The sequence below is a fragment of the Aedes albopictus genome, chromosome 2 (assembly GCF_035046485.1).
Source record: "Aedes albopictus strain Foshan chromosome 2, AalbF5, whole genome shotgun sequence".
Lineage (NCBI taxonomy): Eukaryota > Metazoa > Arthropoda > Insecta > Diptera > Culicidae > Aedes > Aedes albopictus.
Genome location: NC_085137.1, coordinates 317169413 through 317195514, shown reverse-complemented (window position 1 = coordinate 317195514; position 26102 = coordinate 317169413). Strand labels below are relative to the sequence as shown.

The 26102-nt window shown below is 42.5% G+C and overlaps 1 protein-coding gene across 3 annotated transcripts in view; it reads right to left on the bottom strand.

Moving 5' to 3' along the window:
* The window catches only part of LOC109420816 (uncharacterized), an 89142-nt gene extending 72106 nt beyond the window's left edge, over positions 1 to 17036 (bottom strand). Inside the window, exons 1-2 of one of the 3 annotated variants that reach the window (XM_062852337.1) lie at positions 16619 to 17036; positions 7720 to 7791 (exon numbers count right to left, since the gene is read on the bottom strand). The gene's annotated coding sequence lies outside the window, so the exon portion shown is untranslated. Of the gene's footprint in view, positions 1 to 529; positions 952 to 7719; positions 7792 to 16351; positions 16568 to 16618 lie in introns of those variants that run through there. The other 2 variants (XM_062852338.1, XM_062852339.1) reach the window with 2 other exon arrangements.
* Between the last annotated feature and the right edge of the window lie 9066 nt (positions 17037 to 26102).

Sequence of the window (26102 nt, the reverse complement as noted above, 5' to 3'; positions counted from 1 at the left end):
AATAGATGGAAAATAGTAGCTGAAAGATTAATTTTAAAATGTGAAAGACCGAAGTTGAAGATAGAAGGTTGAAGATTGTGGAAAGAAGAACCATAGGAGATAGATGATAGTAGATGACCGAAAATAGACGATAGAAGTCTAGCAAACTAAATGAGTATTTACATACATTATTTTTTTTTTTCTTTTAATGTACCTAGTATGAGTAACGAATAACACAAAAACAAACCAAAAATTTTCCATTGGGATATTAAAGAATACCGCAGCAACTTATTAAACTACAGCCGTGGCGAAATTCGCACATTCATTACCGGAGAGAGAGTGTACGATATGAATTTTAACGCCTCAACGCTGAGCGCTGGCAAGGAACAATGGATCGACATAATCCATAACAGAAAACGTGTCCATCCGTAGAAAATAAGCCCTGTAGGCTGCGAGTTACGTCGCCTCTCATGCTCTAGCTTAAATGCATACGATTTAATTTGGCTGGTCATTTTTCCCCAGGTATTTTATGAATGAAAATAATGCTCACCACCACAACACGAGCGGCCGAAGATCGTCCACTGAAAAAAGCCTACAAATTGTCCAGTACTCCTCAGCACTCTAGTGGCACTAGTGTGGAGCACAACCAGCTCCCGCCGTCAAGATGTAGATTCGTTAATCTCACTTTTTTCTCATCGGCAGAGTAACACGTTGTAGCTGCTGTTGCTGCTGCTGTCCGATGGCGAGCACTTGGTTACGATGATGGAGACGGCTTCACTTTCTTTCGGATGACCGCACCGCACCAAACAACAATGAAAGTCCATAATTGGTTCACGAATTTACCAACTCAAAAGCTCCCGAGTCTCTCTTGCGCACCACATGGGGTCGTTTACTGCGAAGGCGGCGGCGTTGCGGCGATGATGGTCCTACGGCTCTATCAAACCACCAATCAACACTGTGATGTGTGGAATGATTACAAACGTGTGGACCACCTGCTTTTGCTGTATGCTGCGTATCACTGTACTGGCCAATCGAGAGGGGGAAGGCAGTGCAATGTGGGAGGATGGCGTTGCGTTGTCTAAAGGCTCGAGTGCTGTTGTTCGATAAATTGCTGAACGTAGGTATCAATGCCTGAAACCAATCGATTCAAGTTCACACAGACAGGAAGTTGGGATGGTTGAAATACGCTTTTGGCAACAATTTGCTCCGCAATAGTATAAAAATGCTTATCAAAAAAGCAAATACAATCAATACAAACTGTAAAATTATAATTCAAATTATTCAATTGACACTTTATCAACTATGCTGTTGTATTTTTTTTACCTTAATTAACGAGATTTTTAGCCCTAAGTAGGCTAGTTCACCTCGGGACTCACGTTTTATTTCCCTTCCGAAAGGAGAACTCACATTTTACTGAGTTTGTCAGGAGTGGGATTCGATCCCAGATCCTCGGCGTGAAAGGTATGCGCTTTAACCATCACACCAGGTCCGCTCCCATCATGTTTTTTTGTATTTTGTTCTCACAAAAATTAACATAACCTGGCGAAACCTAGTCGCATTCGAAGATTTTTAAAAGTTTCTAGTAAAATCCTTAAAGGTACTTCACGCTGATCTTTTGGAAAAAATTCCGAAGGAACTTCTAAAAAAGTTTCCTATAAAATGTAATCAAAAGATGGTGTTTTTTCGGCTTTCAGCCACAGAAACAGCGTTGATTATTCTGAATCATTGCCTACGTTTCGATCCTGTGGTTAGAATCCTCATCTGGGCCTGTTTATTTTGTAAAGGGGGGGGGGGGGGGTTTGTTCTTAAATTTTGTATCGTCCGTTAATGATTTGTTCACGTTTTCATAAGGGTTGAGCACCGCACTTGTAACACTGTTATTGGGATATTTTTCATTATAGGCGTATTTCAGAGGTAAATTTGATCATACATGGACCAACCAGCACCCTGGTTGAAATGGTTGCTGCGGTGTACATGGTACGCCTAAGAACAAACGTTGAACAGTACATCAGAGCTTCAGACGCACAAATCTCAAGAAGCAAGCTTCAAACAACAGTGCATTTCATTATTGTGTTCTTGCTCACCTGCTCACTTGTAATAAGCTTAAAATAAGAAGCTCAGGTGCGCTGGTTTTGTTTACGAAGAGATTCGTGCTTTCGAAATCGTGAGTAGGTGCCAAAGTCGGCCATTGTGGCGGCTATTTTGGGATTCTCCTTAACTGTTCGAGTTGCATCACTAACGCTTTGGGAACACTTCTGTTCTTGTTTACCGGATTGGAGTTAAGCCTGGAACACATAGCGTCCGTTCCGTCGAAGTTTGCGTTTTTTTGACAGTTTTCCCATGGGAAATGTGTCAAACTACTGTCACGCACACGCAAACGTATGCATTGTGTGGGGCACTTTACTGTGAGGTGTTTATAGGGTACGTGTGTCATTAGTAATAGCACGCTCCCAAATTCATCCTATTCAAAAACAAGCGACTACGGCGCCAATTGTTTCCGTTCTTTTTGTTTTCAAGCGTGTTCACTGTTCACCTCTGAGCATGCAAAAATAAGAAACAAAACAAACATCGCTTCTATCCTTTGTTTTTCGTAGTGTAACCGTCAAGTGTTACAATTGCTCTCGCGAATTAGTTTGACGATTTTCACCACCATGTCAGTTTCTAAAGAGAGGTTGAGAAATTTAGAACCCTATTCGGCCTGGCAGGGTACGGATGCTTTTGGTAGCGGTGCAAAACGATAGGCATATGGCGGTCTAGCGAGCTACCAATCGGCCAAGATGCAAAGTGCACTGGAGACGCTGCAGATGGAACCGGTGGAAATTGGAATGCCGTGGATGGAGCTATAGGAGTTCAAGCACAGAGAACAGACATCCAAGTCCAGTTCCGAAACTGTGTAAAAAATTTAACGGCCATTTGAAATCGGCAACACAAGTGGCAATAGCGTGGCGCTGCAATCGGTTAATTTCCCATAATAATTTTATTCACCACTTGAAATGTTTCAATTCACCACTGACTGTGACAATATGGTGTTTGGTGGCGCTAGTGTTGTCATCGTGTATTGGTTTGCAACCTTACTCAAGTAAAGATTCAAATCCTTACACAACCTTCCGAATGAAATTTGTTCTAGCCTGGATGTCTGTTCTCTGTGGTTCAAGCAAGGAAAAATGTGAAGATACGCTCTCTTAAGTTGTGACCGTGGTCGTGAACAGATCGATTCTTGATTCCAGAAAGTTTCTCCAACAGTTTGTTTCCCGCCAAGTTCAAAGGCGATTTGGGACGGTTTAACTGGCCTTAGAGCCCCGATCACCAGTAACGCCATTGGTGACTGGTTAACCGCCAAGGATCGGTCAGAGCTAACCGGTCTCGCCCTGCACGATTTTCAATCGTCAAGGCTAACCGTAAAAGAGAAAGCCGGCTCTCATCGCGGATCCCCCTCGGAAGTTTCGACGATCCGACACGCCATCCGCTAAGCGCCAAAGACGACGAGGTCTGCGGACCTCAATTTCCGGGACGAACTCCCACAAGCCACCGACGCCACAGCGACAACGGTCGTCGACAAGCCTCGTGACGAACCTCGCCGAAACCACCTGTGTACTTCCGCCTCCACCAGCCGCCTTCGATGGTCGCAGTTTCCAAGCTACCGCCGCCATTGCTCCGTCAAAGCGCATCACGTTCCACCAACCAGCTCCTGCCACCCACCAGTAAGCCTCAGCCACCCACGATTAAGCCGTTCATCTAGTGAGTAATTAAAGCGTTTCTAAACTAACATCCAATCTTTAGTGATTCGCAAGGTCCGAAAATTTCCCCATAACCTCAAACGACCCTGGGACTCGAGGTCTTGCGTACCCACCCCGTAGGCTGCCGAGGCTCTAGACCAGCGGCCTGGGGCTTAGGACGCTTCCCCCTTTGGGTGCGTCGGAATTATCCTCGAGGGCTGAGAGGCTGTACCAGAAACGGTAACAGTAGAATAAAAATTGGTTGCCACATGCTTAATAAGGAAACCAATACCCTAGTTGGTGGGATTTGTTTGTGTTAGTTGGGTGCAGTATTGGTAAACTCATACTCGAAGCACACTCATGAACCGCTCCTGCGTGAGCAAATTCGCGCACGATTCTGAATCGTTTTCTCACGCGCGAGTTTTTCATGCAAAATCTCGCTCTCACGAGTCAATCGCCGAAATCTCGTTTGCATGTAAAACGTATTCAAATCAATTCGACCGACATTGCATTCAATGTTATTGTACGCTAGGTATGCTTTTGTCCTATCATACAATCCTAAAGACTTCGATGTTAATAATAACAACACCAAGAAATAAAGCAATGAGTGGAATCAAAAGTCAACTCTTGCGCGATTTTTTCGACGGTGAGTTTGGCGAGTCAAGAATCGCGTGTGAAACAACGCAACCATGAGATTTGAGAATTTGAGTTTTTACCAACACTGGGTTGGGTGGTTAGATTACTTGTATTTTGTCGATATTAATTTAGTAGTTGACGATGCATTTCTCTCTCCGATTTTTAATCGTTGTGAGCAAGTTTGCGTACGCACAGCTTAAATTATCGGTATCTGCCCATATCGTATAGAGATTCCTACAAAATAAACTAAGTAATCCTGGAAACCCTTCAAAAGATTTCCCCAGTAACTCCTCCATAGATTCCTATAGAAAATCTTGCAGAGATGTCTTCACAAATCTCTCTATGAATTCAGGGTTTCTTCTTTGCCTCTGAGAGTTCCTTAAAAAACTTTTCCGAGGATTTTTTTAAGAAAAACTTCTATAGATTTAATTGAAAATTCGACCAAAGAAAGTCTTCTACATATTTCTTTAGGATGAAGATACCTCTCACATCACTGAGAAAATATTCCATTTACTCCTTCTGAAATTGTTTCTTGTTCACTACAGATTGCTTCATAAATTGTTAATAGAATTCCTCTAGAATTATTCCATGAATTTCCTCATAAATTCTTGAATTTTTTTTTATTTTTTTTTTCATAAATTTCTCCATTAGAAAATCTGTCATTGATTTCGTCCAAAATTTCTTCAAATGTGTCCTTTGAAAGCCTTCCATGAATTCCTTCAGAAATTCTTCCAAGGATTTCTTCATAAAACCTAGAGTTTTTTTTCGGAAAATCCTCCTGAGATTCCTTAAGAAACTTTTTCAGGGATTGTTTCGAAAAATCTTCCAACCATTCTTTAAGAAATTCTTCCAGTATTTCTCATCAGGTATTCCTCTAGATATTCCTGCAGGAATTCCTCCAGAATTCTTGAATAATTTCAGTCAGTAATGGCAGCAAGAATCCTTCCAGAGATTCCAACCAAAGATCATTTAAAAATTTCTTCAGGAATTCCTCCATGTCCTTGGTTTGTCTAATGATAATTGAAAATTTTCTTACAGTTCTTCTGGAAAATATGTTGATTAAACTTCGAAAAAACCTTTCGTAAATTTATTTGAAAATTCTGGTAGTACCAATGGATCAGTGAAGCAAAGTCTGTCGGGTACCACCACATTAAAACAAAGACGCCATCGCATATGGACTTTAACATTGTAACATCAGCCAAGTGCCAAACATACAAGGTTATTGTAGCGCTATCTGTTCATTTCATAACGGACAATGGACCAGGCGCATACATTTCAGGGGTCCAACAAAATATCAATTCACTAAAAAAAAGTGAATCAAGAAAAAAAAGGTAGTAAAAATTAGCTTTTAATTTGATTTTTATGTTCTTATGATAAAACGAACTGGCAAAATATATGTGAAATGTTGTGATCTGATTGGTATGACTGAAACTATCTGCTCAATTAGTTATAAAATTACAAAACTTCCTCCAAAATAACAATTTTTTAACAAATCAGTATTATGTAACTGTATTTACCGGAAATCTTTGACAAAATCTTCGCCTGATTTCTAAAGGATCTCCAAAACTCAGTAGAATGGAGAGTCAAGAAGTTCTTGCTGAATGAAATTTCTGGAAGATATTATAAAGAATTTTACAAGGAACGTTTAGAAGAATTGCAGGAACTTCACCCGGAATCAAAAAGAATATTTGATTTTGGAATTCTAGAGTTTGTTAAAACTTTTTTTATGAGTTTCGGTTCATTTTTTTTAGAAAATATGGTTGAGTATCTGAGAGATTCTTTTTTTGACTTAAGGATGTAACTTATGGCGAACATCTGACAAAATAAGGAACAAAATACATAGGTTCCTCGAGGAAATTGAAATTTGTGGAAAAATTCCAACACATATTGAGACAAATTGAGAAGTTTTTTTTTTCAAATAGCTCTGAGATTTTTGCCAAAGATTTGTAGAGAATCACAGAAAATTCTGTAAGAAATGAAACAAACTCATCCTACAACACATCATTGGTTCCTGCTCAAATTTCATCAACAGTTTCTATTTGTAAAATAGAGTATTAACCATACAAAAATGTTAAAATTGCAAATAATAATTAAAACGGAAATGCTAAAGAAAAGGCTAGACACTTTCAGTTGAACAAAAAATGATAAAATCTCTAGTATGAGACAAACATTAGAAGTGCCTGTTCTTGAAATGATTCCAGCCATCAAGCTCTATCATACCTTTTTATCATTTCGCGCCATATGGCAATCAACACACTGGCAATTGATAGCATTTAGCTGATAAGATAGCAATTGAAGAACGAATATCGCATTGGCCGAAGTAGTTCACTATCACATACACACACTTCCTTAGCAATAAATGGGGTTGACATGAACTCAACAGTTATTTCATTTCAATTGGGTTTTTAAATTAAGAAAAATATAAGGATTTTTCGATTTTATACGAAAGAGCACCTTTTTCTGAGACACTTTGAATTTTTTCAGATTTTTAGAACCTTATTTTGGTACCTAAAATCAATTTCAAAGAAATTTTTTGAAATCACCTTTTGACAGCTGGGCAACTGTTTGACAGCTCCGCCCAGTACAAACAAACTGCGACAAGGGGTGATTCGACAAATCGCTCCCATACAAACTTCAAATTGATTTTTAAATAGGTTCCCGGGCTCCGAAATTCATGAAAATTTGGATTTTGGCTCAGTTTGACATGCAGATTCAGAATATCGAATTATCTCAACACCGTTAAACAAGCCAATTACGGAGCTGAAAATTAACAATGAATGGAGCAATGACTAGGTTAGATTTAATGGTTCAGGGTCAGGGTTGTGTTCCCGACACGATCTAGATTTTGTTTGGTGATGGAAATCTCTCCGACTTCCCTAGACATAGAGCATTATCGTGTCTGCCAGACGATATTTGGATACAACACTAAGCTGAGAAGTAGGCTTTGTTCCAGAAAGGCCAGACACAATCCATAGAAGTAGAAGCACTAGCATTCACTTTTATTTTTCTTGTTCAATCCGAATCAAACACAAGGAAGAGAAGGATGGAAGAGGGGATACTAACTTCTTCTTTCTTCCAGCTCTTATTGATGTCCTCAAGGAGAATTAATGAAGAAAACCCTACCCACGCTAGTGAGTAAAAGACAAAACCAAGGACGAAACAAAAAGTGCAGAAATAAAAAAGTAGTAGTAGAAGAAAAAGAAAAAGAAGGAAATTAATAAAGAGAAAGAGAAGAAGTAGAAGACATAAAAAAGCAGAAGAAGAACCTTTAAATTTTACTTTGTTTTACACCTCTATTTACATATATACGAAGTAGAATCATCGACTCATTTCCAATCAAGCACAGTGTATATATTATTAAACTTAAACATCAAACATCATAACTTACCTATCACAACGCCACGTTTGATTATTCAAATCAGCAATCTTATCTCATCCAACCTGGCACTTTGCATTCAACCTGAAACAAAACGGTACAGAAAGCAAATTTATACCAACGGAAAAAGAGGCATTTAATCTGAAAAGGGTACAATCCCGCGGATGAATCATCGCGTCGCCGACGAAAACGACTGAAACACAGCTGCTGCCGACAGTCCGTCCGTTTGGCAGCGTATGTACATATGTTTTTGCATTATTTCTTTTTTGAAGCCAAGCTACACTGACAAGCTTTGCACTTCACTAACGAACGAATGCTCAATTGAGCACGAACAGAGTTAGGGTAAAAGCTCCCTTAGTGGAGGTAGTACCAATAGTGGTGGTAGTGGCAATTTAGCACTATTTCGACCAAAAAGCTTGCAAATGGTATTTTTAATAGATGCATCATACCTAATTAGTAACATTAATTCAGTTTTGTATTCAGGATTTGGCGGAAAACCTATTTTAAATGATTATTTTCCTTAACTTTTTTGCTCCTCTGCACCTATAGTGGTGGTAGTGTTCCTATAGTGGTGGGTCCCATAAGAATTCAATGGGATGCGCCACTATAGGAACCAATGTTAAATTTTACCTCCATAATAGGAACGGTGTACCTATATTTGGTGCAAGTGATTTATTAGCAAAAACAGAAATAAATAGTGCTTTTTACATTTTTCCTAGCAAATTTAAGTGAAAAACTACCGATGAACGTTTTCAGAGTTTTTATTTTATGGTACTATCAATTTTATTCAATTATTTTAGTACAAGGAGCTACTAATAGCACCACTATTGGTACATTTACCCTATTAATTCGATTTTGTTTACGTTTAGGCTGATGGGCAGCCCCAACACCCAAATGCCGACGACGCACACAACGCACTATACACAACACACCACGAGGAAGAGAGTGCAACAATCGCAGTTGGCCACTTTGCTTGGCAGATGAACTAATGAGCTGATCAGTGTTGATATTTAGTAGGCCTACGTTTTCTGACTGCTTGGTACGTACAGTAGCGTTCAAAAGTTGTGTACGTCTCTGATTGATTAAAAATCAAAAAAAAAACAGTAACATAACTTAAATTTGAGTATTGACTGGTGTGCTGAATATGATACATCGCGCGGCCTTTGTAATGTTCCAAACGCGCATTTGCACGAAATTCCACGCGGCAAATCCTCTTGGAAAGGAACAGCCGCACTTGAGGAAACGCCGCAATGTTATCTCCCATAAGAATGGAGTAAAAGGGAAGCAAAAAACGCGGCTGTTCCTTTCCTCAGAGATTTGCCGCGTGTGCTTTTGGGCAAATGCGCTAATAGAGAGGGCATGAATAATGAGTGAATGCACTCAGCCAAATGAACTTAAGATTTTCATAAGGCGTAGCTTATGAAACGGCCTTTAAATAATTCAGACCAAACATTTCAATAGGTTTTATCTGCATTTGAGAGACTCTCTTTGTTCATTTTTTCTTTCAATTATTGCAATGTAATGGTACACTTTTCAACTATTTTTGCAGTACAAATCAAAATACGATTGTTTTGACCATCGTTCAATGCAAGGAGACAATCATAATACAAATAAACAGCTGAGATATTAACGAAAGAGAAGGAAACCAAAGAGAGCCTCTCTTCTGCAGATAGGACCTTTAGACATGTTTGGCCTGAATTCATAATGATTAGAATGAACTTCATAAGGTCGCTCTATGACGCAAAACCGTCTCACAGTTTGGCTTTTATACATATCTAGCAATACGGTATACTCAAGCGTTGGTAGCCGTGAGGATTGAACATGTTTTCAGTGATCCCGAGTTCTTGGATTGATTCCAGTCTGCATCATTTAAAGATAATTTTGCTCTTTTCATAAGTCTATCTTATGAAATTTGCCATAACAAGCACGATCAATTGAGGTATTCTTATGACACCCATCAGTTTTATTTATAGCAAAAATTCATAAGGTATTTCGATGAATTTCGTTAGTTTTTTTCGCTGAGTGTTTGAACGCAGCATACACGGAGAAATCAAACTACCTAATTTTTGGGTCGATTTTACTCAAAGCTGAGTATATCGAATAAACTAGTTACCCAAAATTAGGTTGTTTTCCCTCTTTTCCTCACTGATGTTGTCAAAAACAAACAGAGATGCATCTACCCAACAGGGGACCTTGAGCCCAATAAGCCAATTTTGGGTAAATGCAGGTTTACTATAATTTGGGTTGAATGAGGGGGGGTCTTGGGTTGAATTTACCTACTCTTGAGTAAATGTTTTTGCTGGAGGTGAAGGCAATTTACCTAGTGTGAGTTTAATCGATTTACTCAAATTTGGCTTATTGGGCCGAACTATGGGATTGCGTCAAAAGAACTCAATTTTGGGTAGTTTGGCGGTTCCGTGTAGGATACTTCAAAAGCTCCCGACGCTGTACGGCAAATCATCATCCAGAAGTTTGCCAAATCCGGAATGATACAATAGGCAGGTCTTGTTGCAAGAATGCTGGATAACAACCTTGCGAAATTTATTTTCCAAAGAGATTCATTTCTTTTATTTAGTATTACATCAAATTCAAGATAAAACTGATTCAACAATATTTCTCCATAATACACGGTTCGTGGCTGCCACTCTCCATCCTCGGTCGCGCCCAATGCTCGCCAAGTCACGCTCCACCTGGTCCGCCCATCGTGCTCTCTGCGCTCCACGCCTTCTTGTGCCAACCGGATCAGTTGCAAACACCAGCTTTGCAGGGTTGTTGTCCGGCATTCTTGCAACATGCCCTGCCCACCGTATCCTTCCGGCTTTGGTCACCTTCTGGATGCTGGGTTCGCCGTAAAGTGCAGCGAGCTCGTGGTTCATTCTTCTCCGCCACACACCGTTCTCCTGCACACCGCCGAAGATCGTCCTTAGCACGCGTCGCTCGAAAACTTCGAGTGCTTGCAGGTCCTCCTCGAGCATGGTCCATGTCTTGTGCCCGTAGAGGATTACCGGTCTTATTAGCGTATTATACATGGTGCATTTGGTGCGTGGGTGAATCTTTTTCGACCGCAGTTTCTTCTGGAGCCCGTAGTAGGCCCGACTTCCGCTGATGATGCGCCTCCGAATTTCACGGCTCACGTTGTTGTCAGCCGTCAGTAAGGATCCGAGGTAGACGAATTCCTCCACCACCTCGAAAGTATCCCCGTCTATCGTAACATTACTACCCAGACGGATCCGGTCGTGTTCGGTTCCGCCTACCAGCATGTACTTTGTTTTTGAGGCATTCACCACCAGTCCGACCTTTGCTGCTTCGCGTTTCAGGCGGGTGTACAGCTCTGCCACCGTTCCAAATGTTCTGGCAATAATGTCCATGTCGTCCGCAAATCACACAAATTGACCGGATTTTGTGAAAATCGTTCCCCGGCTGTTGAGCCCGGCTCGTCGCATCACACCTTCAGAGCGATGTTGAAGAGTAGGCATGAGAGTCCATCACCTTGTCGCAGTCCCCGGCGAGATTCGAATGAACTAGATAGTTCACCCGAAATCCTTACGCAGTTTTGCACACCGTCCATCGTTGCTTTAATCAGTCTAGTCAGCTTCACAGGAAAGCCGTTTTCGTCCATGATTCTCCATAGCTCCATAGCTGATGCGTTGGGACCTGGTATTCACGGCATTTCTGGAGGATTTGCCGTACGGTAAAGATCTGGTCCGTTGTCGACCGGCCGTCGATGAAGCCAGCCTGATAACTTCCCACGAACTCATTCGTTTTAGGTGTCAGACGACGGAAGATGATCTGAGATAGCACTTTGTAGGCAGCATTCAAAATAGTGATCGCCCTGAAGTTCTCACATTCCAAATGGTCGCCTTTCTTGTGAATGGGGCAGATTACCCCTTCCTTCAACTCCTCCGGTAGCTGTTCGGTTTCCCAGATCCTGACTATCAGCCGATGCAGACAGGTGGCCAACTTTTCTGGGCCCATCTTGATGAGTTCAGCTGCGATACCATCCTTACCAGCTGCTTTGTTGGTTTTGAGCTGGTGAATGGCATCCTTAACTTCCCTCAGCGTGGGAGTTGGTTCATTTACGTCCTCCGCTGCACTGGCGTCGTCGTTTCCTCCGTTGCCATGGGCTCCCGTGCCTACGTTCTCCACGCCGTTCAGGTGCTGATCGAAGTGCTGCTTCCACCTTTCGATCACCTCACGTCCGTCCGTCAAGAGGCCTCCGTCTTTATCCCTGCATATTTCGGCTCGCGGCACGAAGCCGTTGCGGGATGCGTTGAGCTTCTGGTAGAACTTCCGTGTTTCTTGGGAACGGCACAGCAGTTCCATTTCTTCACACTCCGCTTCTTCCAGGCTGCGCTTTTTCTCCCGAAAGAGGCGGGTCTGCTGTTTCCGCTTCTGTTTGTAACGTTCCACGTTCTGTCGAGTCCCGTGCTGCAGCATTACCGCCCTAGCTGCATTCTTCTCCTCCAAAACCGTTCTGCACTCTTCGTCGAACCATTCGTTCCGTGGATTCCGCTCCACGTACCCGATGGTGCTCTCGGCTGCGTCGTTGATGGCTGCTTTCACTGTACTCCAGCAGTCCTCTAGAGGGGCCTCATCGAGCTCGCCCTCGTCTGGCAACGCGGCTTCGAGATTCTGCGCGTATGCTGAGGCGCCATCCGGTTGCTTCAGTCGCTCTAGGTTGTACCGTGGCGGTCGCCGGTACCGTACATTGTTGATGACGGAGAGTTTTGGGCGCAGTTTGACCATCACCAGATAGTGATTCAGTATTGTGTTGTTCTTGGCTGTGCATGCATCGCTCCTGTAAAGAGTGAGTATGGCAGCATAATCGATCGCGTTCGCTATTGTCTCGTGTGAAAATCAAAACAATAGATGCGCGGGTGTCTAGTATTTAGTATTGTGTTGTTCTTTGCTGTGCATGCATCGCTCCTGTCCTATTGTCTCGAGTGAAAATCAAAACAATAGATGCGCGGGTGTTTAGTGTTCAGTGTTTAGTGTGTTGTTCTTTGCTGAGTATTGTGTTGTTCTTTAAAGAGAAGAACATTAATCAAGACAATTAGATGACCGGCGTTGTACCACAAAAACCCCACAACAATTGGTGAGATCTTTCCAATATTATTTATTTATAAATAATTTTACTTCAGTATATTTACTTTATAACTGTATATAAGTTGAAAATTCGCTATTTTCAACATCCTTTCATCTATTGGAAGATGCTTCAGTTCTGGGCTGTTTCTAAGTTGATGAAGGGATTTATAAATGCTTGCAAGGACTTGGCCAGGTGTGTGGAGCTGAGTGAATCTATGACATTGTAGATAGTAGCGACATCAGCAATGTCAATGGAAATATTCAACTTTGCAACTCCATCCAAGATTTGTGCAAGTATTCATGCTATGCTATGCTATGCTATGCTATGCTAGTTTGACCATCACCAGATAGTGGTCGGAGTCGATGTTGGCGCCACGATAGGTCCTAACGTCGATAATGTCGGAGAAGTGCCGTCCGTCAATCAGAACGTGGTCGATTTGAGATTCCGTCTGCTGTGGTGATCTCCAGGTGTAACGATAAGGGAGGCTGTGTTGGAAAAAGGTGCTACGTATGGCCATATTTTTGGAGGCGGCGAAATCAATGAGTCGTAGGCCGTTTTCGTTCGTTTGCTGGTGGGCGCTGAAGTTACCAATCGTCGGTCTGAATTCCTCCTCCTGGCCTACCTGAGCGTTCAAATCTCCTATGATGATCTTGAAGTCGTGGCTTGGGCAGCGATCGTACTCGCGTTCGAGCTGCGCGTAAAATGCGTCCTTGTCATCATCAGTACTTCCGGAGTGTGGGCTGTGCACGTTTATTATGCTGAAGTTAAAGAATCGGCCCTTGATCCTCAACCTGCACATTCTTTCGTCGATCGGCCACCAACCGATCACGCGCCTCTGCATATCACCCATCACGATGAAAGCTGTTCCCAGCTCGCGTGTGTTGCCGCAGCTCTGGTAGATGGTATGATTACCTCTAAACGTTCGCACCATGGATCCTGTCCAACACACCTCCTGCAGCGCTACGATGCCGAACCCGCGGTCCTTCAGTAGATCGGCGAGTATGCGGGTGCTCCCAATGAAGTTGAGAGATCGGCAGTTCCACGTACCGAGTTTCCAATCGCAAGTCCTTTTTGTTCGCTGGGGTCGTTGCCGTTGGTCTCGGTTCGTATTATTCTGTTGCTGATTTTCCGTTACAATGTTTTTTTACGGCTGGCTCGTAGGGCCTGACACCAACCCCCTACTTTCCGGAGGATCATAGTGCACAGTTGAGCTTAGAGTCCTTCCCTGGCACTCGGACGTAGATCAGCCGCCCCTAACATGGGGATCAGACGCTGTTGTGAGCCGCTCCTCCTGGAGAACAGACGCTCAGGTTTGCCGAAGCAAACCCCCCCCTTCCCTGTCAGCCTACGACCAAAGTTCCCACCGGGGTTGGTTACCCGATCTTCCCTAAGGTTGCTCATAGTTTCCGGCCGGTACCGCGTGGAGGTAGGGATAGGAGTTGCTGGGCAGAGGCTAGTGGATCACAATGGGATCTGAATTGCGCAGCATACCCAGCCTTTACCGTGCCAATCTCAGAAGGTATTCCTCAAGAAAACCAGGAAAGAATCACTCCTCCAGAAGTTTCTTGAGGGATTCCCAGGGATTTTTTATGAGATTCATCCATACATTTATTTAGGATTCCTTCAGAATTTTCCTCTGGGGTTCATCCAGGAGTTTCTTCTGAGATTTCAAAAGTGGCTCCGTCAGGGTTTCCTTCAAGAGCTCTTACCTGGATTCGTCCAGGAAGTACTAACGGGGTTCTTTCAGTGATTCTTTACTAGTTTGCTTGAGGAATACCTTCTGAGATTGTTTCTGGAGTTCCTGGATTTTTTTTTTAATTCCTTCCACATTTTCTCAGCACATTTTCCTGCGATCGCGAGCCCCATATTTTGAATAAAACCAAACTACCTATGAAAAGCTGGCAAAATTATTCTAGTCTAAGTCCGAATCGTAAACAACAAGGCCACGAAACGTCAAAGACCGTTGCTTGCAATGAATTATCTCCCTCTCTTTCATTCTTACTGATATTACCTAAACAACAAGGCCACGGAATGTCAAAATTACTTGAAAAATCAAAACAGTGCAGTGCCCTATTACGACATGCACTTAGTATATACTAAGGATACGGGTATTGCCTCAATGAGCCATTTTACGAAACGACAACAGTGTTGATGATGATATTGATTTTCACATGTGTGGACGCGAGCTTCTGTCAAATTTTCATTCATAAAATTGGCTCGTAAAATGGACTATAGATCTAAATACTGACCGCGATGGCTCACCCGAAGAAACTCAAAAATCTCTTATGAATGTTTCGACTTCTTTGGTAATTTGAAAATCCACTGAATTATCATTTCCCAGCTACATTTCACAGTAATCAAACTTATTTCGTTGACTTGTTGTGCAGCAGTCGACCCTGCCACAAACTCAAGCAAACTCCCCAGCCCCTCAGCCACTACGAAGTCGTATGCGAAATGAGACTGTGATAATAATAAATTTGGGCCGAGTGTAAATTGGTGCAAATGTCGCAATAACTTGCTATAAATGAATTGGTTCAGAATTTTTTTTTGGGAGATTTCGTTTGTACGATAACAAAAAAACGAACTCATCAAATCAGTGTCAGATTCCAAATGGTCTTCTGCGTTCTTGGCCGCAAGTCCAAAGGTGTCTTATCAAATTAAGGTTGCCATATGCAAAGTTCAACACTGGTTTCTATGCTACCAGTTGCATTTATACTAAACTAAAGATAAATTTTGTTTAAACATGCCAATTCTGGCATTGTATAAAACCTGCGGAGCGGACCTGGTGTGGTGGTTAGAACACTTGACTATCACGCCGAGGACCTGGGATCGAATCCCACTCTCTACAAACTCGCAAAAACGTGAGTTCTTCCTTCGGAAGGGAAGTAAAGCGTGGGTCCCGAGATGAACTAGCCTAGGGCTAAAAATCTCGTTAATACAGATAAAAAAAATGTATAAAACCGAATGATATGCGAAAATTCTACAACACTACTAATGGTTTACGCAGAAAAACTGCGCCGTATGTACAATGCCCAATGCGCGAATAGCAATGGGCGAAAAGGTAACCAGAATAGAAATACAGTCAAGTTTTTTTACGCGGTTTTCATTTACGCGGCCGCGTAAATGAAAACTCCATGCAAAAAAAAAATTTCATCGTCTTATTTTTGCATGATTCGTCGAGAAATGGTGAAACTTTTTTACGCGGTTTTTTGAATGTTGAACAGAGTTTTATTTTTACGCGGTACGTATCCCCCGCGTAAAAAAAAACCTCTAGTCACTTTATCTATTTAATTATAATAATAACTTTACTCATGATAAAGGATTGTATAAAATTGCCCATCTTGTAGATAATCTTTTGTTTTTCTAGAACCGCTGTAAGGGCTTGTAATATCAAATGTTAATCAAACGAACAGTCGCGACATTGGACTTCTGTAGCTAGTTATTCTAATGCTTTCTAATGTAACTAGCTGGTCCTGATGATGACAGAGACCGAAATGATCCTGGTTCATCGCCGCTGAAGAAAATGTTAGCCTTTGTACAAGTATCCCCACAACATACCTTGACACGTCGCAAAACATTTGTGTTTTGCCGGCTAGTACTGGAATATTACCATTTAACATAACACCTTGGTAGTTATTCAAACCTATTCAAACTAGGTACTTTCGAGTGCCACTGTATTCGCAATGCGCAACACGCATATAACAAATATTTAATAGGCAAATGCCTACTGCGAATCAATTTCAGACTTAATTCCCCGAAAAAAAAGTACACCGATGTCTTTTTGCTATCTTTGCTACACGTAACAGCGCGTCGATATGTACCTACCATCAGCACTCACTCTTCAAACGGCGACAGTGGGCAACGGACTAAACTGCTCCAGTTCACGTCGATTGAACGACCGACCGACAACGGTTGAACGAGGGCACCGCACCGCCCAAACCCAAGCGAGGAGAGAAGAATCCTTATCAATTGTTGTTTGAATTGAACGCGGTGCAAATTTGCGGCGCGCGGAGCAACGATAGACACGCGTTTGAAACACACCGCACGTTTCGGCAAATAGAGAAATGCGAGAAAAAAATTCACCGCAAAAAAAACACAAAACAGAGAACGCAGACACTGACTTCAGCAGATCCGGCTTCAAACTCTTCGTACTGCACGGGAGGGCTGAATGACTGACTGACTACACTATTTGGGTACCGAAATCAAACTGCAAAGTGCAACACTAACGAATCGTTGTCGTCGTCGCGGCATCAGTACGCTAGGAATGGGAGCGGGAGGTTGGTTGGGTTGGGATGGGTATTGGTTGGCCCCGGCGCAGTCGGAGAGTGAGAGAGCGAGCGAACAAAGCGAACCACGCGCGCCGTCAAGTCACTTCACACACGAAACAAACGTGTGCTCCGTCGCGAATAGGGGTCTTTATTATTATACTCTACTATAGCACTGTGTTTGAAATTTGAATTGAATGAGTGATAGGGTGGGCCATTGTTGGATGTCTAAAAAAATCAAAATTGTGCATGTATAGCTGGCTGTAATATCGTTAGCGAAGCCGACGATGGCCACGTTCACCGGGAGCTTTAACCTCAATACCTCGTCATACATGACATTCCATAACACCGGACCCACGATGGAACCTTGCGGAACTCCTGTATCCCAAGACGCTGAAGCGCATCGCCAAAAGCCTCGCAACTGCTACTATTGCATGCGTTCCTTACATACAGGGTCACTTTTGCAAAGTAACGAATCCCCCTCTTCTTTCGCTGGAGAGCTATCTCGGCGGTTCGGTAACCGACAAGATAGCATCTTCGGTCGATCTATTTTTCCGAAAGCCGAACTGGTTACTCGAGAGGCCATCTGCATCCTTGGTTTGCCGCAATAATCTGTTGAAAATGATCCTCTCGAGCACCTTCTCCGAAGATTGGGCTCTGCCGCTTGCGAACCTCTGGAAAGACTCCTTCGTCCAGAAATTTCCGCATAGCAAACCTGAACATCTCGGGAGCCTCTGCAATAGCTACTGTTAAGGCCAGGTTCGGAACTCCGTCCGGACCTGGGGCCTTACCTACGCTAAGGGATATAAGGGATAAAGTTCCACATCGATGACCATCTCCTCATTGCCAGGTGCAGTCCCTGGCTGTTCTATGAAAGGAGGCCACGGACTAGGATCATGACGCGGAAATGAGCCCCTGGATGATCCCTGGAAGATTGCTCAGTAGGAGCCATCAGACCTCTCGTCTTGGCCATCAAAAGCCTGTGGGCATCGCCCCACGAATTCGCATTGACACTCTGACGAAGACCCACAAAGCAGGCCCTTTTGTTTGTGCTTATCTCGGTCTTCAGCGCAATTTTAGCAGCGGCGAACACCACCCGCCGTTCGTTTCGCTCTTCCTCAGTTCGTGCTCGTTGCATTCGCCGCCTAGCCCGTAGGCAGGCGTGGCGCAGGTTCGCAATCGCTTGAGTCGTCCACCAGTAAGCCGCTGGTCTTCCATTCCTAGGGTGGACTGGCATTGGGGACTACGAAGGTTGATGAGCCGGGAAACACTCTTTCTTCCTACGGGGTTTCTTATGGGAGTATGAGTGAAAAAAAAGCAAAAAATCTTCCCTCCTTCACTTTCTCACAGAAAACCGCAAACAAAATCATCAAATTCGTAGCCCCCAATAGGCATGGTGATATCGCACGTACGCGAGAGCACCGCTATAAGCTTGTCAACACATACACTGAGAAAAAAATCATAGTAAAATTAATAATTCAACCATGTTTAATTTTACCATGCCGAAAAATAGTCGTAATGAACATGATATCAGTAATGACTACTATGTTTTCCTTACAATTACCATAATTTCACGATCAAGCGCATAGTAATCAATACAATCAAACGTGGTTATCTTGATTACGCTATTCGTGATTGTGAGAACCATGTTCATGTTTTCCAATACAATTCTCATGCTTAGTCACACCTTTTCCGTAAGTTTTTCTCGTTATCGGCCATTTCCACAGAATAAAATGTTTGCCACGTCGGTTTAATAAAAAAAACAATTTGTGATAGATTAAAGCAAAATTGTGGAATTGTGCATTGAGTGAAAAGAAAACTTAGTGGAAAGCGTTCATAGTGAGTTGGCTCATAGTTGATTAAATCAAATAATATTGATTATATACACTATTCATTAAAAATCACAGAACCTCGGTGCCCGTGCCACTAACAGAATCCAGTATTTCCGGAAGCCTGTTCCACCCAAGGTTCCACCGTCACCGTGGGAGGTTAACGATTGTTTACCGGTAGACAACGAATCTAAAACACGCAACTCTCATCACTCAAAGGGCAGCCAGAAGCTCCGACACTTATTGCATGATGTTTTTGGTTACGGTGGAGACTCCTCTAAAACCGCCTCCACCGCGGTGTATTCAGAATGCCAAACCACCGTTTGCAATTGAACCGAAGATGCAGGAATCCCACTTCGGCGGTCGCTCCGTTTCTCAAACTATAGAAGAATCAAGGAAGTACCTCCGAAAACGAACGACGCAGAAACCTCCACATACAACAAATCGGCTACCAGGCAGCACACGGAACAGCTGTGACAGTTTCAGGACTATTCCTTCGATGCCCGGGACTGGATGAAGGGAGTGAACTTTGTGAAAAAGTCTCCGTCAGGACAATCTCAATCGTAACAGCTCAACAGCATCGCAGCGCCAGGGCCTCAGTTTCCAGGAAACCCCAGCGCCTCGCCCGGTGCCGGATCTGTCTTCAGTTCCGCCGATGCATGCCTCGAAATCCACTTAGCCGCACGTTTCCAAAAAGCGTCGCCGTACGCCAATGGCGTTTTCGAAAGATAATCATTATGTTTACTGTGTTTATACATATTATTTATTTGTTGAAAGCCAATAAAGTTATTGAATGTATCATAAGGATTTTTTTAAATCTAAACAAAACAGATGAAAGTACCATTAACGGAACCAAATGCATAGTAACTGAAACAATTACACGATGGTCAAACGTACTATGTTATTGCTTGCTTTTTACCATGCGCATGGTAAATTAAACTATGGAATCCCATTCAAAAATACCATGAAATGTCAACATTATGCAGCATGGTAAATTCAACCCCTCTCATTGTACGTTCAAGCAGGAATCATGGTCTACCAAAATCAAGTAGTAAAAGTGTTTTAACTTCACCCTCGATACGGTCAAAATTACCATGTCGGTTTTTTCAGTGTAGACCGAGTAAATTTCGCTCATAGAGAAGCGCCTCCATAATACCTCGTCGTTGAAGTATGATGCTTTCCACCTAGGAGAGCTTGGCATTGGTCCAGTTGCCCCTTTTTCCACGTGCTACATGCTGTTATTGTAGTTGATGCTGTAGCTATCCGCCAGGTGATCACTATGAGTTTAGGCATCATCTACTCTCCAGCAGGGATGGGAACACTCACTTTCAAAGAGTTACACTCACTTGCTATTTTCTCAGCTCAGAAGCGTGCAATCAAGAAACGATGTATGGACGACTTTTGCATTGTGGTTTTGTCTAAAACTTTGCCGAATAGAGTAGGGGTCGCACACGCATACCAAAGTCGTGACAGATTTGTAAAAGCGACTCTCCACGAGGTGAGTGTAATTTACATTCACCTCGTGGAGAGTTGCCTTCGCAGCTCCCTCACGACTTCGGTATGCGTGTGCGACCCTTACTCTATTCGGCAAAGTTTTAGACAAAACCACAATGCAAAAGTCGTCCATACATCGTTTCTTGATTGCACGCTTCTGAGCTGAGAAAATAGCAAGTGAGTGTAACTCTTTGAAAGTGAGTGTTCCCATCCTTGCTCTCCAGTTTGAATTACTTGTAAGGCCAGGACTACAAAAGATAACGTCAATGAGCGAATCCGCTTTCTTCGGCTTTTCGGGTCCGTATGAAGTTGATCATTAATATTAACTTCTTTTCCCGATAAGCCTAGATAGCTGTGTAGTGTCGGTAACGGTTAGTTCAACTGGCTAAGAATAGCACTTCGGACCGCCTGTTCCAGTGGTAGGAGTCCACTAATCAGGTGAACACTAATTCAAGGTGTTATGCGGCTTTACGTTTACCGTGCCTAGGAATGAATGGTTAGGGGGGTCTTATAAAAACCTTATCGCAAACGGAGCCTGTGGAGTACCAGGGCACCCTCCACAGTATTTTGCCCTTACTGCGCTAACCGGAGCAATAGTGCGGTGGACCTTGTGTTTCTCCGAGACAATCAGCTGCCCTTCTTTAGTCTCACTTGAGGCTAAATAAGGGCGGGGTTATGAAGATGTTGTTATTTAGTTTAAATTTTCACCTACATGGTTTCGCATTATGCGTTTTACACAGCGTATTCTATGCATCCTCGCCTTTGGCGCACTCAAATCGATACCGGTCTGGCTTTATTGTTGCTGTTCTTTTATGTGCTGTGATTGTTAAGAGTTTAATCTTGCCTAGTTTGGGTAGTGGCTACGGTTAGGATAGCTCAGATTAATCTTCAGCACAAAAGAACAGCCACGATCAATCTTTGTAGACTTATGCAAAATGGTACAGCCCAAGTGGCGTTAATCCAAGAACCTTACTTTCGTAAGGGGAATTTCTATCTAGGAAACCTTGTGAATCCGGTGTTTGCTACTTTCAGTAAAAATGAAATGGCAAACTCACGTGTCATGCCTCGAGCATGTGTGCTTGTCAACAACGCAATCGTTGCTACACTCATCTCTGAACTAACTACTAGAGATGTATGTACTTTCACAATCGATGTATCTGTTGGAAACCTCAACAGGAAATACGTTTATCACAGACAAACAGACGTAACACCTTGAACAATTTTCATGGAAATCCATCGCCCAATTCACACTACCTTCATCTGGTGGAAAAGTTGCACGAATCACTGTGTTGTGCCATATCGTCAACAGAAGGCGCTAGTGTGAAACGTCAAACGCATAGAAAAACGATGCGCGCGCCTCTGGTTGTGAAAGTCACGACTATGAAAATTTAAAATGATCGTTAAAAGCGTGATCGATGGAAATTTCACAAGTGTTACGTCTGTTTGTCTGTGCGTTTATTGTTCGGTTTATTTACCGCATGATGAACCATCCCCTACGTATGCTTTCAAGCAAGTCATTGCATACTGCACTTCAAAAAGCCTTCCGCTAATTGTTGGTAGTGATGCTAATGCTCACCATATAATCTGGGGCAGCTCAGACATCAATTTGAGAGGCCCAGTTTGATGGAATACTTAAGTAGTACAGTTCTTGGATTACTTAACATAGGCAACCGCCCAACCTTCATGGTATCTGCTAGAGAGGAAGTGTTAGGCATAACTCTTTGCTATAGCAGAATTAGTCACGAGCTGACCAATTGGCATGTGTCAGATGAAGAATCTTTATCTGACCATCGCTACATCTTGTTTGAACATGTGAATGTTACTTCGCAAACTTTGCGTTTCAGGAACCCCCGGTCAACTAACTGGGATTTCTTTACCGATTTTGTTGCAGCCAAATTTCATGGATACTCACCATCAATTGACACTCCAAGTGATTTTGATGAAGCCGTTGATACTACAACGGCCTTCAACATGGAAGCTTTTGAAGAAGCTTGCCCTCTGCGGTCGGTGAAGACCACAAGAGGAACCCCTTGGTGGAACTCTGATCTGGCCAAGCTCAGGAAACAATGTAGAAAGAGTTGGAACAAACGACGTTCGGCTGGATCGGAGGCTTTCAGGTCAGCTCGTAAGGCCTACCAGAAAGCTCTTTGGTCTGCTGAACGATCCGGCTGGAAAAACCTTTGTACAAATGTTTCCAGTCTGAGTGAATACAAATATACCATATACCCAATTTTTCAATTTCTACAACTGTGCAAGTAAAAGTGCTCGTAAAACACGAAGCTAATTAACAGGCTCTGTCTCTTTTGGAGCATAACAGAAAAATAAAACGAAAAGTGAACGCAGTAGAAATAAATCTCTCAAATTTATCATCAAATGTAGTTGAACATTTTAGCCGGTACTATCACTGAAAAAAAAAATGTGACATCCAAAACTGGAAATACTTCTGCAACTTGATTAGTTGAAACAACGTTCAATCTACGTCCTTTAACCACAGTGAAACAAAGTATATTAGAAGAAATTGTTATAACGGTTATATAACATGCTATGCACATATTTTCAACATACTCCACCGGTTAGCTGTATAACTGTTTTGCGGTAGTAATTTTCACGCAAACTAAACTAATTCATGGATAAAACCTTAATGAACCATGATGACATTTGTTAGTCAAAATGTTGCAGATTTGTTGTTGTTTGATCCAAATTTGCCCGCACAGTTAACTTTCAACTAAAATGTATCTAATTAGAGATATGGGCGAATTTGTTTGCATCGTATTGTAAGTGGCAGTAGTAAGTACAGTGTTTGTGTTGTTGTCATACAATCAGATAAAATGTGAGCTGAAATTTAGTCACCAAAGCTGGGTCATTGCTGTGAACCTAAACATAACCTCTCTCTGATTAAAGCCCGTGAAGTGAAGCGTCTTATATTGACGATTTTATCTCATAATTTTACATATAGTTATATATTCAGATTCTACAGTGCGTACTTGCTTTGGGCAAGGATGTCAAGGAAACTGCACTATTAATATTTATGAAGAATTGGTTCATGCAGTCAACAAATTTACCTCAAAGCAATTATTTTTAATTCAGATTCCATCATCTCGATAAAGTATACACCCTGCCGACATATTAAACCTGAAGAGCAATGCTCATATTGTACGAAATCTGAAAAGGAGGTTATTGATGAAATTGTCATACAATCAACATATTCTAAACATAATTATAACCATCGAAGAACTGAAGAACTTTCCATCAGTTTGTTAATACATAACATAATTAAAGCTGGATTATAACATAAGATGTTGACACATCCACTTATAATACACAAATAAGACATTCTTTATTTTTTTAATTTGTCGAGATGTTTTCTGTGTTACTTGGGTAATTCAAGGTGTTATGCGGCTTTACGTTTACTGTGCCTAGGAATGAGTGAAGCCAGTCGATTGAACAAAATCCTTGCAAAATCTAAGGATTTTCAAGTGAACAAACTTCGTTTGCCAAATGGTGATTTCACTTCCTCTGATGAGGAAGTTTTGGAATGTTTATTCAATACACACTTCCCCGGATGTGTGGATATTACATCTTCGGATGAACCTGATGTCTTTTCTTGTAGTTATGATTCTTTAGTTTCGGCTCGGAGTATCATAACTTTAGAATCGATTGAATGGGCACTTAATAGCTTTGCTCCTTTCAAAACTCCTGGGGCAGATGGGATTTATCCTATTTTGCTTCAGAAGGGATTTGATCATTTTAAACATGTTTTGAAACAACAATTTGTTTGCAGTTTTGCTACAGGGTATATTCCCAAATCCTGGCGGGATATTACTGTAAAGTTTATTCCGAAAGTGGGTCGTGAGTCGTATGAAGAAGCAAAAAGCTTCAGACCTATCAGTTTGACCTCTTTTCTTCTAAAATGCTTAGAACGGACGGGCTTGGTGGTCTAGTGGCTACCGCTTCTGATTCGTATGCAGAAGGTCATGGGTTAAATCGTTGATCGTTTTCTTCTGAAATGCTTAGAACGCATTGTCGATCATCACATCCGTGATGTTCATCTGGCCAACGTGCCTCTTCATGTGAACCAACACGCCTACCAATCTGGAAAGTCCACTGTGACTCTTTTACACAAAGTTGTTTACGATATCGAGAAGGCATCGCTCAAAAGCAATCCTGCTTGGGTGTTTTCTTAGATATCGAGGGTGCCTTTGACAAAGTGCCTTTCGATGTCATATTGGAAGCCGCATGGTATATCTCCAATGATTTCCAATTGGATTCACCAAATGCTCATAAACCGACATCTCTTCTCGACATTGCGTCAAGCGGCGATTAGGAAATTGAGTGTTTGCGGATGCCCCCAAGGGGGAGTCTTATCACCACTTCTGTGGCATCTCGTAGCAGATACGCTATTGAGGCAACTCAATAATAGTGGTTTTCCTACTTATGGTTTTGCCGACGGCTACCTAACATTGTTAGTCGGTATGTGCATCAGCACCCTTTTCGACCTGATGCAAAACGCTCTTTAGGTAGTTGAGGGTTGGTGTCGCCAATATGGCCTTTCGGTAAATCCAAGTAAAACATCTGTTGTTCTTTTCACGGAAAAGCGAAACCGTAATGGTGTTCGACCTTTACGTTTCTTTGATTCTGAAATCAATGTGACTGAACAGGTAAAGTACGTTGGAGTCATTCTTGATTCCAAGCTTTCCTGGACACCTCATGTTGAGTTCAGAATCAAGAAAGCTTGTATGCCCTTCAGGCAATGCCGGCGAACGTTTGGTACAACTTGGGGTCTTAAACCCAAGTATATCAAATGGATTTACACAACTGTTGTTCGTCCAATATTGGCTTAATGGATGTCTTGTGTGGTGGCAAAAGGGCGAAGTGAGACCGGTCCAATCAAAAATAGGCCATCTCCAAAGGATGTGCTCAATGGCGATGTCTGGAGCGTTCTCATCAACTCCTACGGCAGCGCTCGAAGTTCTATTTGACGTTGCCCCACTACACATTCATCTCAAACAAGAAGCACTTTCTTGCACTTACCGTCTATGGGTACTCGGTTTACTAGAGGAAACTCCTGTGAACCGCAGTTCAACACACATCTCGTTGTTTCCACTTTTGGTGAATTGGGACAAAGTTGTCCTTGCTCCAAGTGATCTTACAATTGCTTGGAATTTTCCATATAGGACATTTTCCACGAAATTACCTTTCCGGGAAGAGTGGGCATCTGGTTAACTGGAGAGAAGTATTTCAGACGGCATCGTATGTTACACTGATGGCTCCCTTCTCGAAGGTCGAGCAGGTGCTGGTGTTTATTCTCGTGAGCTAAGGCTGTATCAGTCTTATTCACTTGGTAGACACTGCACCGTTTTTCAGGCCGAAATATTTGCTCTTATGTACGGAGTGCAATCAGCACTTCTGCAGCACGTAATGGGCAAAGTAATATACTTCTGTTCAGATAGCCAGGCTGCTATTAAAGCACTTGCTTCCGCCAACTCCAGGTCGAAGAAAGTTATCGCTTGTCGAACTCAAATCGAGGAGCTGAATTCAGCAAACGCTGTTCACCTTGTATGGGTACCAGGCCATTCTTCCATCGCTGGAAATAAATTGGCTGATGAGTTAACTCGCACTGGAGTATCACATGACTTCATTGGCCCTGAACCACCTATTCCGATATCGAAGTGTTGGGTAAAGCTTCAGATTCACACCTGGGCTGCTACTCAACACAGACAA